The sequence below is a fragment of the Squalius cephalus genome (assembly GCF_949319135.1).
Source record: "Squalius cephalus genome assembly, chromosome: 21".
Taxonomy (NCBI): Eukaryota; Metazoa; Chordata; class Actinopteri; order Cypriniformes; family Leuciscidae; genus Squalius; species Squalius cephalus.
The window spans coordinates 19,418,798-19,434,278 of record NC_137142.1 but is presented as its reverse complement, the minus strand read 5'-3'; the positions used below and the strand labels follow the sequence as shown (position 1 = coordinate 19,434,278).

The window sequence follows — 15,481 nt, the reverse complement described above, 5'->3', positions numbered from 1 at the left end:
CGCAATCAAGCACTTTAATATGATGGGCTGCTTTTAAAGATGCATGTGTCTTTTTTATGTTGAAGCCAAAAATAATAAAACTGATTCCTCAATAAGGGGTGGAACTGCGTAATCAAACAAGTATTTAAGGTACATAACAGCATGTGTTATTGTGATCGGACAGATAAAAACACCTTTTGGGCTTTCTGCTGGGTACTTTTGCAAGTTTGCATTTTCTCAAGGAATATTGTTTATTTTTTCTGTCAAGAATGAAATGATCTGCCATAATGGTTCATCACATGTCTGCTTTGGCATGCTTTTAATGCTTTGTAAGGTTTTAATTTAATCCATTTGGATTTAGTTCCTTTTCCAATTGTTTTGTATGACCTCATACTCATAATTGCATACTTTATGCAACTATAATAGGTCTAAGTTTAAGTTGCGCAGTTTGCTATACCAATTATTACTTAGTTGTACATTAACTGTTACTATTTTTTCTGAGTTTGTGGCTTCAAGACTCTCTACATGATTGGATCTACATAGCAAAAAGATGTGGGGTCAATGGGCACATGAAAATCCCCCAGATGGCTCTTCATATAATGAAATCCCTATGCATGTCAATCTCTCAATGAAAAACCCCTCACATTTTCACATTGATTCTGACAATGTGGACTAATGGCATGGGTTCAAACAGAATACACTGGCAATGTGCTTTAAAGAACTGCAATCCTTTTCTAGTGTTTCACCAGCAGTGCAAATGTATTATAAGGCTGTAGAAACGGCTGTTTCTCTGCTCATTCTGATTGTTAAAAACCCCCCTGAGGACTATGCAAGTCAATGAGAACCAAACTTTGCCTTATGAACTTTTTTTAATATTCCAAGGAAATCCTATTTGTTATCACAAATCAATGGTAAAGCCAAACCACACAACCAAACAGTTTTTTTTTGAATGAGAAACAGACAGAAACAATTGTCCAGATGAGCAATGTTTTGTGGAACATCCCAAAGAAGGCCAATCAAATCCATTTTCATTAGTCCTACAAATACAAGGCAGAACATAGTGCTGTTTAAACATGGCACCATCACTAAACTGTGTATTATGTTTCAAGCACAAATATATTGTAAAATCATTAGGGATCTGGATCTAGAATCACTAACATGCTTTAACACTTTTTCCTGCTCAATTGAAAGCATGCACACGCAAAACACACTCATGCAAAAACATGAGTGTCTGAAGAAACAGCCTGCAGATGTTTTAGTCCTTCATCACTTCCTGCCCCAATGAGACGCCACCAGGTTTCCAGGCCTAATTAAAAGGTAATTGAGTTGGACCAGTTAAGATCTACCTAACCACTGAGCACACATTCCAGACATGCATGTTTCACCTCTTGAAGAAACAACAACAAAAAAACTTTGATATTTAGAGGCGTGCTGTTTTGTCTTGGGTGGGATTACTTTGACAAACAACAACTGCAGGGTCATTTCGTTTTTGAAGACGAGTCCAAAATGATTAACCTTAAATCTCACAGCGTGAAGGATGCAGTCTGAATTCGCCCAAAATTATTTCTGCAATTTTTAATTTAAGTAATTTCAAGGAAGATTTCAGCCTCTTTAACCATAAATCACAGCAGAAAACACTTCACATAATGGTAGGAGTCATAACATTCACCATGAAAATCTTCTGACTCAAACCCTCAGGGTTTCTGGTGAATGCGGACTTGGAAACTCCCCAGTACAAGGCTTTGTCCAAAATGGAACTAGAAAATTACGTCAACTTTGTATTGAGGACATTTGAATTATGGATTCTCAATACAACATTCTAGAAAATGTCTCACAAAAGAACATAAACACTATTTCCAAACTTGGACTGAGAGAAAATACACTATGAGTCAACTGTTTAGAGCAAACAAAAGACCTCTACATTGAGAAATTAATAATAAAATGAAAATGAAAGAGCAGGGGAGAGAAAGACAGAGAGAAATGAAAGAAATAATTGAAAGGACGGAACAAGAAAGAAGCAGATAAGATTCAGACGAGAGAGGGGGTGAGTAACACTAAATCAAGATGGAAAGCAAATACATAACTTGGCAGACTCTTGGGAATTAGGGGAAAGAATATTGAAACTAGAAAGACTGGAAGAAGTCAAAAAAGGTTCAAGAGTGTAATACAAACACTTTTGAGGGGTGAGAAACAGTTTTACCCCAGCAGGTTTACCCCAACAAGAGGAATAAATTCCAAGAACATTCATCCTCTGATGTTCTCCAGCAGTAAATCTACCCGAGCTCCCCATTTAAAGGTTTTCATATTTTCAGACTCGCACATTAAACTCAAAGCTCACCCACAAGGGTCAAATAATTCATTCCCTTTCACGCTAGACAGCTATTTAAAAATAATTAATGACCAGTTTAAATATCCGCCTAAAATACTCTCGGGTTGAAACACCTGCAGTTCTTTAGTCCCAGATATCAGAATCTGTCTGTGATGCACTGTCGTTACTTCACTGCAGTGCTTTAACCAATTTAAATGCAGCATAAAAACATTATATAATACATTATAATTCTTTATCTACATACAGTATGAATGATATCCCTTGCTATACCGTTAATCTTTTAATATATTTGAATATTAACCCTATGCATTATGTGATTTCTTTATCTTGTTTTGAGATTTACACTGCATTTACATTTGCATTAACTTTCATGAAAATAAGCTGAATGTATAAAGAATCCCCTATACAGGTGGAAATACTTATTGACTATATAAATGTTGTACTCTCACTTGCTGTTGGCATACATACAAAAAAAAAAAAAAAGCCTGTGCAAAGGGTATAATTTCCTGAGGTGAGAGAGCAGTTCACACCATTGCTGCTTTATTATTCCAAAGGTGAGAAGTATGTACTTTAATTTGATCCTGAGAGAGCAGGAGGATATTAGTTACACAGGTTTTATTGATGTTCAATGAAACTGACGGAACAGTGTGTGCGATAGTCACATTCACACCTGTTTTAGTGAAACACAGGATAATTAGTTTAATGTGAGAACCTGCTTCAGAATAAACTTTCTGAATAAACTTCTAACAGCTGGTTATTTATACAATCTCCAATGAATAACAACCCTATAGCTGAACTCTTTGGATAATATTATAAGATAAAAGGAAATGGTTTATTTAGAGCGACATATGCTTAGCACAAGCTTGTTGTCTTAAATATAAGGCGAATATTTATAAAAATATTAGGGATGCACCGATGTATCGGGCAATAAAAGCAATTACTTTCACTATCGGCCATCAGCTGATTGCTTAAAAACAGCCATTGATCAGTGCCGATTATATCCTGTCAATCAAAAAGGGATATTTTTGAGAGTGTCTGAATAAATTGTCTCATATTGAATTTACTCGTATTGGTCTGCCTACGTGACAATTAACACAAAATAGCGACATTAAAGCAGGCTCTATTTGACCCAATGGCAATGAATCACCCGTAGTTCAAGCTAGGGTTGCCAGATCTGTGGTTTTTCACTTCACTTCACCAAACATAATATTTATAGCGCACCTCCTATCCAGTAATCTCAAAGAGCTTTATACTTTGTTTTGATAAGAAAAAGTCTCAGCTTTCAAATTCTGTCAATTTTATCATGAAATTCAAACAATAAATAGCGTTAATAAATGTGACGTGACAGATCGCTGTAGCGCCTCAGTTCAAGCGGCAGTGTGGAGCGCAAGTCTTTTCTTCCAATTTATTACAAGTTATAGCACAAAAAACTTACTAAAATGTATCACCTCTCATGTAATTGCTCAATCAGTGATACAAACATAGGCTACATAAGTTTTGGATTATTTTTAATAGTTACACCTTATTTGTCATATAGTTAAATTATAATAAAATATTAACAAAATTAATATATTTTAAAAATAAAATGTATTATAAAGTTATATTATAAATATTTGTGTATTTAATAACATTATCTTTTAACAATAAAAAAGCTTAAGATGATATGTCAAATAATAAAACTTATGTTATTTAATATTTTCTAAATATGTATGATAATTGAGAGTATATGGATGAATATATGTAATACTAAATGATCAGTGATATTTCAGGACTGATCAATCTGAAAAAAATCATTTAAATGACAAATTCAATAGCGGATTAAATATTCAATACACTATAGCGGATTCTACAAAGTGGAAAAGTTCAGTTTCTTTTTATTAGATGGTTTGTAACAAGACCGTAAAGGTTTCCAGTGAATTCCTGAATGACAGTTTCATTCTAGCTCCCTTAGTGCTGAGCTAAAGCAGAGATTAGTAATCAGCCTGAGGTCTGACATCAAGTCATCCACAACTAGTAACTATTTTTCACAGATGGTATGATTTTGACAACAACGAATCTCAACTAGAAATGCAAAGAACAGATAATGACCAAATGACCCATTAATGCCCCACACTGAACAAACAGTTGTGAAAATATTTCACTAAGCGATTGCTTCACTGAGAGAGATAAACGAGCAGCCACCCCACTGAGAACACTGAAAGCTGTTTATGTTGCTTGTTGTTCTGGGCTTTGAGCTCATTTGTGCTCTTGACACTAAAACCGGATGAGACCGCAGAGATCAGATACTTTATGATAAATGTGTTCTGAAATACACACTGCTTCCTGCGTGACCTGCTTGATCGGTTCAAAGGCGATCATGTGGCTACCGATAACCAAACTGCATCAAGAAAGCCATATGGAATGCATTGGAAGGGTTCTGTAAGCAAAACACATCAGATGTTTACAATAATTGTGGAAAGAACACTTCTACGCTGCTAGCAACCAGAATGAGATGCGGCAAACACAACTGACTACTAATTTCTCAAATGGTAAACGATCATAAAGGGAATTTAGCAGAATTGAAAAGAGAGAGCAGCTGTGCTGATTAAAAGCCAAGCCACACTACAAGACTAAAGCTTTTCTTCGTAGAAGTTTGTAGAAGCTTCTTACATGGTTACAAATACAATATGACCAACGTATTATTTTGAGACAAAAAATACACACAAAAAGCTTGTAGTCTGTACTTCCAAACCACTGGTGTAAAACTGGTTTCTTTTCTTCGTTTATTTTTACAGGTTAAAACAGTGAAATTATAGACCAACCAATCGTACGAACAACTGACGGCAAGAAAACGGTCATTCTATCTCCTAAATAATAAAAAATAAATAAATTAAACCTGTAAATATGGGGAATTTAAAGTAGATGGGTTACAAACACAGAAACAAGTCTACTCTAAAAGAACTCTAAAAGAAAGGAGTAAAAGTAAATAAGTAAAAATGGTAACACTTTATTTTACAGTGATTGTCACACGTTACATGTACTTACTACAGTAATAACAGTAAATTATACATAAGCAACAAACCTTAAGTACATGTTGTTAATAGTACTCAGTATTGTATATTATGTATGATATACTGTTATTACTGTAGTAAGTACATGTAACGTGTGACAATCACTGTAAAATAAAGTGTTACCATTTTTACTTATTTACTTTTACTCCTTTCTTTTAGAGTTCTTTTTATAATTACATATATTACGTATAATTACACCGTAATAAGGACACTTTATTTTACAGTGACTGTCACAAATGGTACATGTACTAACTACAGTAATAACAGTAAATTATACATAATTATAACCAATAAACCTTACTGTAAGTACATGTTGTTAATCAATATTACTAAGTATTGTATAATATACTCAGTATAATTACACTGTAGCAAGGACACCTTAAAATAAAGTGTAACCATAAATATTATACTTAACAAAACAAAATGTCACATTCAAATAATAAAATCAATAACACAATATAGGCTCTTACATATTCTGCGACTAGTCAGAGAAAAAGAGCTCCAGATTGTGACCCACATTAAAATGAATGGCTATGACGGCTGTCAGAAAGACAGAAAGACTTTTATAAAAAGAACGTAACTAATTTCATTCTGTTCCTCAGATAAAAGGCCATAGTCACCATTCAACACAGTATTTAAAAGAGCAGCATTAGAATGTGATCCAATCACTTTAAACATTCAAAGGGTGATAAGTTTCACTCTTGCAGTGTGTGCTTCACATTTTCAATGTTCCCCAGCTTAAGGCTTAGTTTGTTTTGATTGCTGTATGTGTGTGCAGAGGAGAGGAAGGTTATGATTTCACCCTGAACGGCAAGAGGTCAGGAGAGATGTGTATTTGTCTTGCTCTGTATGCGAAGTCCGGGGATGTTATTAATCACCAGTGTTTTACTTTAATGGAGTTGGGTGCTATTCATCATGATCGCCCACTGAAAGTTACCTGTTGAGAGTGATTAATTCAGAAAGCGGCCACCGGAAGAGGAATGAAACCACTCTACAACTCTTGTTATTTCAACAGAAGTGAGGGAAAACATATTAGAACCATCACTTTTGGAGATTTATTATGTTTAATCTTGAAAAAAAAAAAGAACCACTTCAAGAGTTAAAAAAAAAAAAAAAAAGCTAAAAAATGTTTAAGCCTCCCGGTAAAACACCTCTCTTTATCCCATACAAGAAATTGGGAGGAAGTTTAGACTCCTTTCAAGCCCCAGCAAAATATCTTAGGGGCAACCTCGTGTATGGGACCTCCAAGCTCTCCTGACCTTTGCCTCTGTACGCTTGGGCTTCTAAAAACACCAATGCTCAGGGATTTCACACGCTCATAAGAGGGCCTCAGAGCAGAAGCTTGTTTTCCTGAGTGAGATTCTCTTTAAAGAGCTTTGTGCTGGTCTAAAGGTGTGAAGGATAATAAAGCAGGGCTTACAGCTTGTTTAGTAAGGCTGCAACCTTTTTAGCAGCATTACAAATTGGACCTGTATTACTCAGTGTGCTCAAATAGAAACATTTCACTAAGCCCAGCTGAGTCAACAGCGTCAGGGCGGGAAATCCAGCTACCTGATAGAGGTCGGACAGGAAGTACTGCAGAGATGACCAGCAGGGCACACTGAAGGTACATTTATTTATCCAAACTCCTTCACCAGAGTACAGAAGGTCAAATTCATCAGAAGGAAAGTTTGACTTTCATAGCAAGAGATTCAAAATATATATTATATTTAACAACTTACAAAATTTACAAACTGACCAATGTGTTCTCACTCTATTGATTTCCTGATACTCTAAACATGAGTAGATCATGAGGAAAAAGACCAACTGACAGAATAATATATTCTCAGCATAAAGGGCCCCACACATTGTATACACATACCTTAGGCAAGCAAAACTAAATCTAATGTTGGAAGGGGTAACACTGTGCCACATATATTTTTCTCTGGCCCCGTGGGATTAGTAAAGATTGTAGTCAATGTTTGGTCTTATCTGATAGAGACTGATGGATTTTGGTTCTCTGTCAAGTTTTACTTGCAAATTCCATGTTCCGCATTTTTTTCTTTGTGAAAGGTCAAAGAATAAAATAGATGAACACATTACTGCACGTGCAAAAACACAATGTAGAATTATCAGAAAGCTTACAATAAAAATGACTGGGTTTGCAGTTTTTACAGAAATCTCTTGCTGAAACTACGCTCAGCTTTTAGAAACCCAGGAATGGTTTGAATGATTTCACTTGATTAACTAGCTGTGAGCAGCAAACCCAAACCGAGACTCTTTGAAGAAATTTATACAGGAATAGAATGATTGCACAAATAAAGCAAAGACACAGCCAATTGCTATATTTCACCTATACAGGAAAAAAATACAATGAACCTCCTCTTATTTATCAAGAAGGAAAAATGTGTTTTGTGAATATGAGTAGAGGTAGACATGCTTCAATAGAACCTAAGCCCTTTCTGGCACATTCCCAAAGAAATGTGTACGTTCCTGTGCGGTTCTAGATGAGAAATGTACTCCATCCCTGTGGAAAAACATCTGGTCCTCACATATGAGTTGAAATCTGTTGTGTTTGGAATGGAAACCCAATAGAACATTTGTCCCCAACTCCTCACCTCTCATTTACATGAACAGGATCCATTCTATCAGATTCAGCTAAACAGACTCTATAGCTTTACATTTTGTCTCAGAGAATCTCTTTACTGGCCAGTGCCCTGAAGGCCTGACTGCTGTCAATGGGGAGAATGAAGGGTGGCGACTATATTCTGAACAGTTTATATGATATAAAGTATAGAATGAAGACTTCAGTGCCCTGAAGGCCTTAGATCAGTCAATGGACAACTGTATACATCATTGTACAGTGGTTTCCATTTTCCATTTTGTCAGAATATAACATGTCACATCCTGACCTGTTGTCACTCTAATTATCAAATGTACCAGTGGAAAACTTGTATATTGTAGTTGGGTTCATTTTATTTAATTTTTTTTTTTTTTTTTTTACTTGGATTCAGAAAAAAATACATTCAGAAATGCAGCTCACTATAGGTTTTGGAACAGGTCAAAAAGTTATACTTTTTACATGTAAAAAACTAAATTATGTTCCTTAAAGCGATATTTCACCGATGGAAAGATGAATGTGTATTTAAAGGTCCCGTTATATGCCCCTTTTCACAAGATGTAAAATAAGTCTCTGATGTCCCCAGAGTGTGTATGTGAAGTTTGAGCTCAAAATACCCAACAGATCATTTTTTACAGCATGTTTAAATTGACATTTTTTGGGGCTCAGAAAAACGAGCTGTTTCAGTGTGTGCCCTTTAAATGCAAATGAGGTGCTGCTGGACGACACAGGGGGCGGAGCTTCATGAGCTCGCGCTCAGTCTGTCAGGAAAAATTCATCTCACGGAATGATGATAATATCAGAAACTCTCAGTAACGCCGTTCATTTCGAGTCGGACAATAATGCCTACAGAGTCAGAGTGCTGTATAGAGATGAAACAGGTATGGTTTAGTAGTTTAATTACGGTTATTATAACGTATTTGTCATCTGCTTGTAGGCTATGTATCCATTATTTATTAATAGCCTACAAGTCTGCTGTCTGAATGATGATCAAACATGTACTGATGAGTTTAATAAAGTTTATTGTACATCACACAAAAGATGAAGCGTCAGTTTTACTTCAGAAAATCACCGTAAGAGCTGAGTAAACACAGTAGCCTAAGTTATAAGAAGTGCGCAAGTAGCCAGTAGAGTTGAGGGAGCATTCCTGTGGGCGGAGGTTAGTCAAGAAACGGTTCTAGTGACATCATTAAAGAAGGAAGTAGAGGGATGTAGTCCAATTGAGCCGTTTTTTGTAGTCAACTTCTGTTAAATAAAATATCTCGCTTGGCATTGAACTTTGAGCTTTATAATTTTACAGATATTATTTATGCTCTAACAGCAACATTACACACTAACTAAAGTTTGAAACATGGGATCACGCAGAACGGGACCTTTAAATTCTGTCATTTATGTAGTAGAAATGTGAAATTATTTTAGAAGTTGGTGCCTTCTAGACTGAGAAAAGCCAGAAAATGTATTTTTGGCTAATGTGGATGAAAGACAACAACTCCCAGAATGCACTTGCACGCTGCCCTATGAGGCCACTATCAAGCCACGCCTACCGGTTACAGAGGGCAGTATCGGAAGAAATTATACAAATAGGCTACTAGTTGACTCGAAACTGAAAAGACGCCGTTTTATTGTGAGATCCCCCCTATGGGTGGGTTGAAAACATGCGGAACTAGCTCCCACTACTGGCTGTAGTCTCTAGCCTCCGGCCAAAAAAGCCTCCGATGACGCAAAATGACGATTTTTGCGTCATAAGAGTTTTTTTTCCAGACACACAATACAGAAATCTCTTGTCTCAGGGGGACATGAGGGAGGGAAGCACAGTCATTCGAAAATACTACCGGGTTTCTACTGATACAAAGCTTAATGCTAATCAGTGAAGTATCCCTTTAAGTATGTTATAGGCAGTCTGCTTGAACTTTGTTCTCACTGTGTACAAATGCACTATTTTTTAAGGATAACGTGCAAAAATAAATATTTCTTTCTTTTCATCAAAACGAATTGCAGCAAGTGGGCATATTTATGAAGTGATCATACAACTGAGTCTCTTTGTAATAACCTTTTCCATGTACATAAATAATATATTAAGGAGATGTCTATGTCTGCTGTTCTACTCTGGGCCATTTAGTTATCCAGAAAAGAGCTGCTATTCCCTCCACACTTGTTGTGAATTCAGTCAAATTATTAGTGCACTGAATTTGACATATGATCTGATTCGTCACAAAATCAATTTTCTCTGAAAGCTTTGCCAAGTCACAGCAGAACCCAGAGTTCACATAACCTTCACTTGATTAGATTCAACTAAAAACCAGCAAGACAATTGAAAACCCCCAAAAAGAAAGTCCCAATAGGTTTAAATGATCGTCTGCCAAAAAGGACAGATTGCAAGAAATAAACTCTTGCTGCTAAATGTAAATTAGGAAGTGCAGCGTAAGCTGACATTATACAAATGTAATGTCACCAGGCCTAGAGCATGATAACAAGGGTCCTGGGAAAAGGAAACCACTCAAGTGGTTTTTCCTGCAAAGATTTTTTTTTTTTTTTTTTTTTGTGAATGAATGAAGGTACAGCCCGGAATTTACAATGATCTATTTGCACCTAACTGGCACCTTGACCAGGTGCTGACAGCAGCCACGTTGGGTGCCGAGGAAGAAAAACAAAGAACGAAGCCAAGAACATGCTCTGTTAGTAATGCCAATCCAACCCATGTCAACATGATTTCCTTCCTGACTGCCAGAAAACTAAAAGTACACAGAATGTACTCTTAGTTACGTTTTATTGAAATAAAACAACAAAGGTGTTGACAGTCATGTGTTTGTCTCAAATCTGTCCAAAGGAATCCATTCCCGAAATCCTTAGTGGTCAGTTTTGGACATTCTGTAACACAGTAAATGAACATTGCATAACTAGAATGTATGCTTGATCCTCCAAAGAACCATTCATCATTCCCTCCAATGTCGATTTACTGTTTATTTTTAATTACGCTAACTTATTTCTTTCTAGTCATCGGGTGCAGTGAACCTCTAAGATGTCAAAGGCAAAAGACACTTTGCTTTTGAAATCTTAGACCTTTGCCATACATACCTTCTAAAAAAAAATTTCAAACTATTATTAAATGTGGCCAGCTGATTCTTGACTTTATTACTCCAATTCCTGATGTTCCACATTGCACAATGACCCCTCAAAAAAAATGATGAAGAGCATTATGCTTCTCCCAGAGGAGATTGTGCAACTGATAAACATTTACGTAAGATGCAAGATCCATCACAATATGTCTTACATGACCTGCAATTGATTTCTGAAAGCTCCAGGTTTCATGCACAATATATAAAATGATAAAAACAAAAGCAATTGGACGTTTCACGGGCTGTGACTCTGTCAGGTGGGATTTGTAGCTGGTTAAACTCGTTTAAGTGTTAAACAGGTCTTCCCCCTTGGCCGCTAAAAGAAGGTTGCACAGCTTCAACCTTAATTCTGTATGACATTACAACCCTTGTAGAACATGGCTTTATTGTGTTGAAACAAATTAAGTTTGAGCCCTTGAGGTCTACCTGAGGTCTGCTCTCTCTAGTTGCTTAACTGACAACAAAGTCTACATCTAAATGCTGGAAAAATGCAGCATCCTAAATATTTAGGCCAAGATAAATTGTGTGTGTGTGTTGAATTAAATTAAATCAATAATTCAATATAGCATATCCACCCTTGTGGGGCTGGAACCAGCAACTGTACACAAAATCCACTGGTTATGTATTATGAACGTGCCAGTTCTAAACATGCAGAAGCATGAACAAGATCTAAGACAGAATGTGCTCTTTATACTTCCATTTTTTTTTTTCTATTTCATCATCCAAGATTAATATCATAAAACGTCAGTCTACCAGGATTTTTCTTGTGCTTGACAAAAGCAGCATCTGTTTCCCAGCATCCAAGCGGGGCACACTGCTAATTTACTAATGCTGGAAGTGAGGACAGAACTTTGGATTGGTGCTTGGTTGAACTTTTAAGGTCCCTTGTAAATGATCTGTGACTGCTCATTTTCTGATTTGGCCCCCTGAGTTAAATAACATCAACCTCAAGACCCACGTATGCGCTCTGCCCTGGGCCAGACAGTCAATCTGTGAGCCTTCAGTCTCTTCCAGACTTTAGAAAATATCAGTGGCTCCACCAGCTGACATGGGCAAAAGACAGAACGATACAGGGGGGACAGTTCTTTTGACCCGAGACCTTTGTCTCTCACTGACTTCTGGGAAAACAAAAAGCCCAAGTCTTGATTGGAAGCTCAGGTCTGTCCCTGTTCAATAGCATAGACTAATTGTCCAAACCCAAGGTCAATGCTTGAGAAAATAGCCAAGAAAAGAAACACTGACCTCTTCGAACTGCAAAGACACCGCATCAGTTTGTTTTCCTCAACAAAATAACTTTTTACAAAAAGGATGTAAGCATCAGACCAGGGCTACTTCTGTGTTGCAACCTACCACAGTTATATTTCCTGTACTCTATGCATGGGATCTCCATCGGGACGCTTTATTTTTGCTGAATAAGTCACTGCACTGCTGTAAAAAACAATGCCACACACATCTGTTTGTCTCATTAGAGATAATAGAGGGGCAAGTTAATATCAGGGCACTGAACTCCTCAAGTTTTTCACTGCTGCTCAAGCATCAGCACTTCTAAATGATGAAGACCCAGTTCTCTTGCTTACTGTAAAACGCTAATTATTCTCATAAATGTAATAGCAAAGCCTGTAATTACTTGAGCTTGCTGTAATGCATCAAGAAGCCTCTTTCCCCAATAGTGCTACTGTACATGCTTGTGTTTATGAAGGAGAAACAAAAAAAAAAGTATGAATAATCAGTCACGGACAGAGACTGTAAACATTAGAAAATTATGCATACTCTAAACCTTTTACATATAGATGAAATGAAGAAAATCTGATTTAATGTATATTAAAGAAATTGTCTGGAAGCAGAGCAGAGCATCTTTAGTAATACTTTCTTATTCTATGAGTTTGATTCAAAGTAGAATGAACTTGATTACATTTTCATTTAAACTTAAAAGGAAAACGCAGCAGACTTATTTTAAGATTTAGCCTACTGTAACAGATTTAGCCTCTTAAATTAATGTAAACATTCATATATCCTGGGATTGCATGCATTTGCTTTTAGATACTAAATATTGTGCCAAAAACAACGATTCTGGGAGAAAACAAAAGTGACTCAGTATGATTTACCTTTCCAGGTCACAATCAATCAATCAATCAATCAATCAATCAATCAATCAATCAATCTATCTATCTATCTATCTATCTATCTATCTATCTATCTATCTATCTATCTATCTATCTATCTATCTATCTATCTATCTATCTATCTATCTATCTATCTATCTATCTATCTATCTATCTATCTATCTCATTATTAATTTGATTCTTTAGAACTCAAAGAGTAATACAGTATGTCTGCCGACTCAGGGAGGCGTGATGGCTCATTAATAGTGTTGACTGAATTTATTCTCATAAAGGGAGACATGAACACAAAGGGAAGGTGGCACACAGGAGAGAGGGGAAACTCAGTGAAAGCATGTTTCCTACCACAGGAACTGTCTGCAAGACTATAAAAGTGCCAGAGCCGCATTTAACACACTGATCTGTTAGATGAGAATGATGAAGATGTAACACCTATATCTGCAGCCTTACTTTTATTTCTCCACATACTTTCACAAGGCTGACCTCATATCAGAAAAACAGGGAAAAGAGCTAAATCTTAAATCTAAATTATTATTGACTACTAAAGACCTTGAATTGAATGCAATTCAAATGCTACACTCTTCGAAAAAGGTACAAAAACTGTCACTGGGACATTACCCCTTCAAAAGGTACTAATATGTACCATTTAGGTACTAATAGGTTTCACCCTTTAGGGATAAATAAGGTACAAATGTGTAGCTTTGAAATGGTCCTGACTCCTGTCCCAGTAACAACTTTTTTACTCCAAAAAATAAACATTCTGTTATCATTAACTCAAACTCATGCTGTTCTAACACATATGATATTAGTTATCAATAGTTATTAATAGCATAATATCAAAGTTACTCTTTTCAACAGATAGGTATGCAAATAGGGTGAACTATTGCCTTAGGACGCAGCAGTTCCTTTGTCCTTCTTCTAACATGTACTAAGCCCTTGCCTTCCCTGTATTATGCATATGTACCTGTTCAGCGTCAATGCAAACTCAGACAGCAGATTGGACGGACATGTTGTGTTTTGGTTGTACGCTCATTTCTGTGGTTATTAATCTCAGGCCTTCGACTCCTCCAAACTGGAAACTGCAACCTCCCGGAGCTCTGCCGAATGGGATCCCCGAAGCCATTTCTGAAAAGAAACAGCCAACATTGAACACACACACACAAATGGAATTCCAGGCAAACTTTCGCCAGCATGACCACATGTCTACTCATCAGGTTAATCATTATTTTGACTACAGCTGCTTTTTCTTACAACACTGAGGCTATGATTTGATAGTGGCCAAATCGGTTCCAGCAAACTGACACACATGCAGTGGATGATTAGAGCCCTGTGAGATTGACTCCAGAGAGAGTGAATTGCTGTCTGACGCCGACACCTCAACGCCAGCGGTCTCCACACCTTCATGCCCTGTCAACACATCAGATGCGAGCATTAGTTCAGAAGAGGATATAATGGTCCCTTCAATTGCTAAATCACTTACAGATGTGTTTAACTCAATACTGCTTAGCTAATAGACATGATGCTACCAACTCATCCAAGCTAAATATGAAGAAAGGGCTCAAGTCATTTATCATCATCAAAATCATGGCAAACTGTTCTCTGCAGTCATTCCCTACAAAGACTGAAAACTTTAATTACTACCATACAAGAAGAAAGGACATGAGCCTTAGAGAAGACATGTTATGATGCAACTTCTGAGTAAATTATGTTAATACAAGTACAGTGAACGGCAGAGTCAGCTGTTGATAAATGTCCAATCAGTAAATGTAATTGTGCAATCAGGAACAAGTGATTATCCCCAGTGTATAAACAATTAATCCCTATGAATCAAGACCTTAATATGAAATAGCAAGCTAAATTATATTACAGGAAGTCCATCCATTTGGTCACATAAACAATTTGTGCATTTTTAGTGCATTTGTAACTCAAATCTAAGCCAGACATATTAGATCCCGGCAGTGTTGTTTAGGGATATGAGAGGGTGAATTGTCCCAGTGATCTTTTTACACTCCACCTGTCTGAACTGGAGTTCATGAAGAATGTGATTGAAATGGAAATGTTTTGCTACATACCTACAGATGTATGAGTCTCATTTCCTTCCCTAAAACTAATCTTTATACTGTGGATCCATATAATGACATCTTACAAACGACATAAATCTCAATGGACAGTTCCCCAGCTCTGATTTCATAAATGATTATCTGTACATGATATAGCAGAAGCACTAACACAGCTGGCTTCTCATTAGAGTCTAAAAAAGTGGCTATAGTGCCTCAGTCAAGAGTCTT

The 15,481-nt window shown here is 36.6% G+C and overlaps 1 protein-coding gene across 1 annotated transcript in view; it reads right to left on the bottom strand.

The window, feature by feature from the left end:
* Positions 1-14,580, bottom strand: part of tmem72 (transmembrane protein 72) — a 76,798-nt gene extending 62,218 nt beyond the window's left edge. The window contains exons 1-2 of the mRNA XM_079854682.1: positions 14,445-14,580; positions 14,158-14,318 (exon numbers count right to left, since the gene is read on the bottom strand). The gene's annotated coding sequence lies outside the window, so the exon portion shown is untranslated. The remainder of the gene's footprint in view (positions 1-14,157; positions 14,319-14,444) is intronic.
* Between the last annotated feature and the right edge of the window lie 901 nt (positions 14,581-15,481).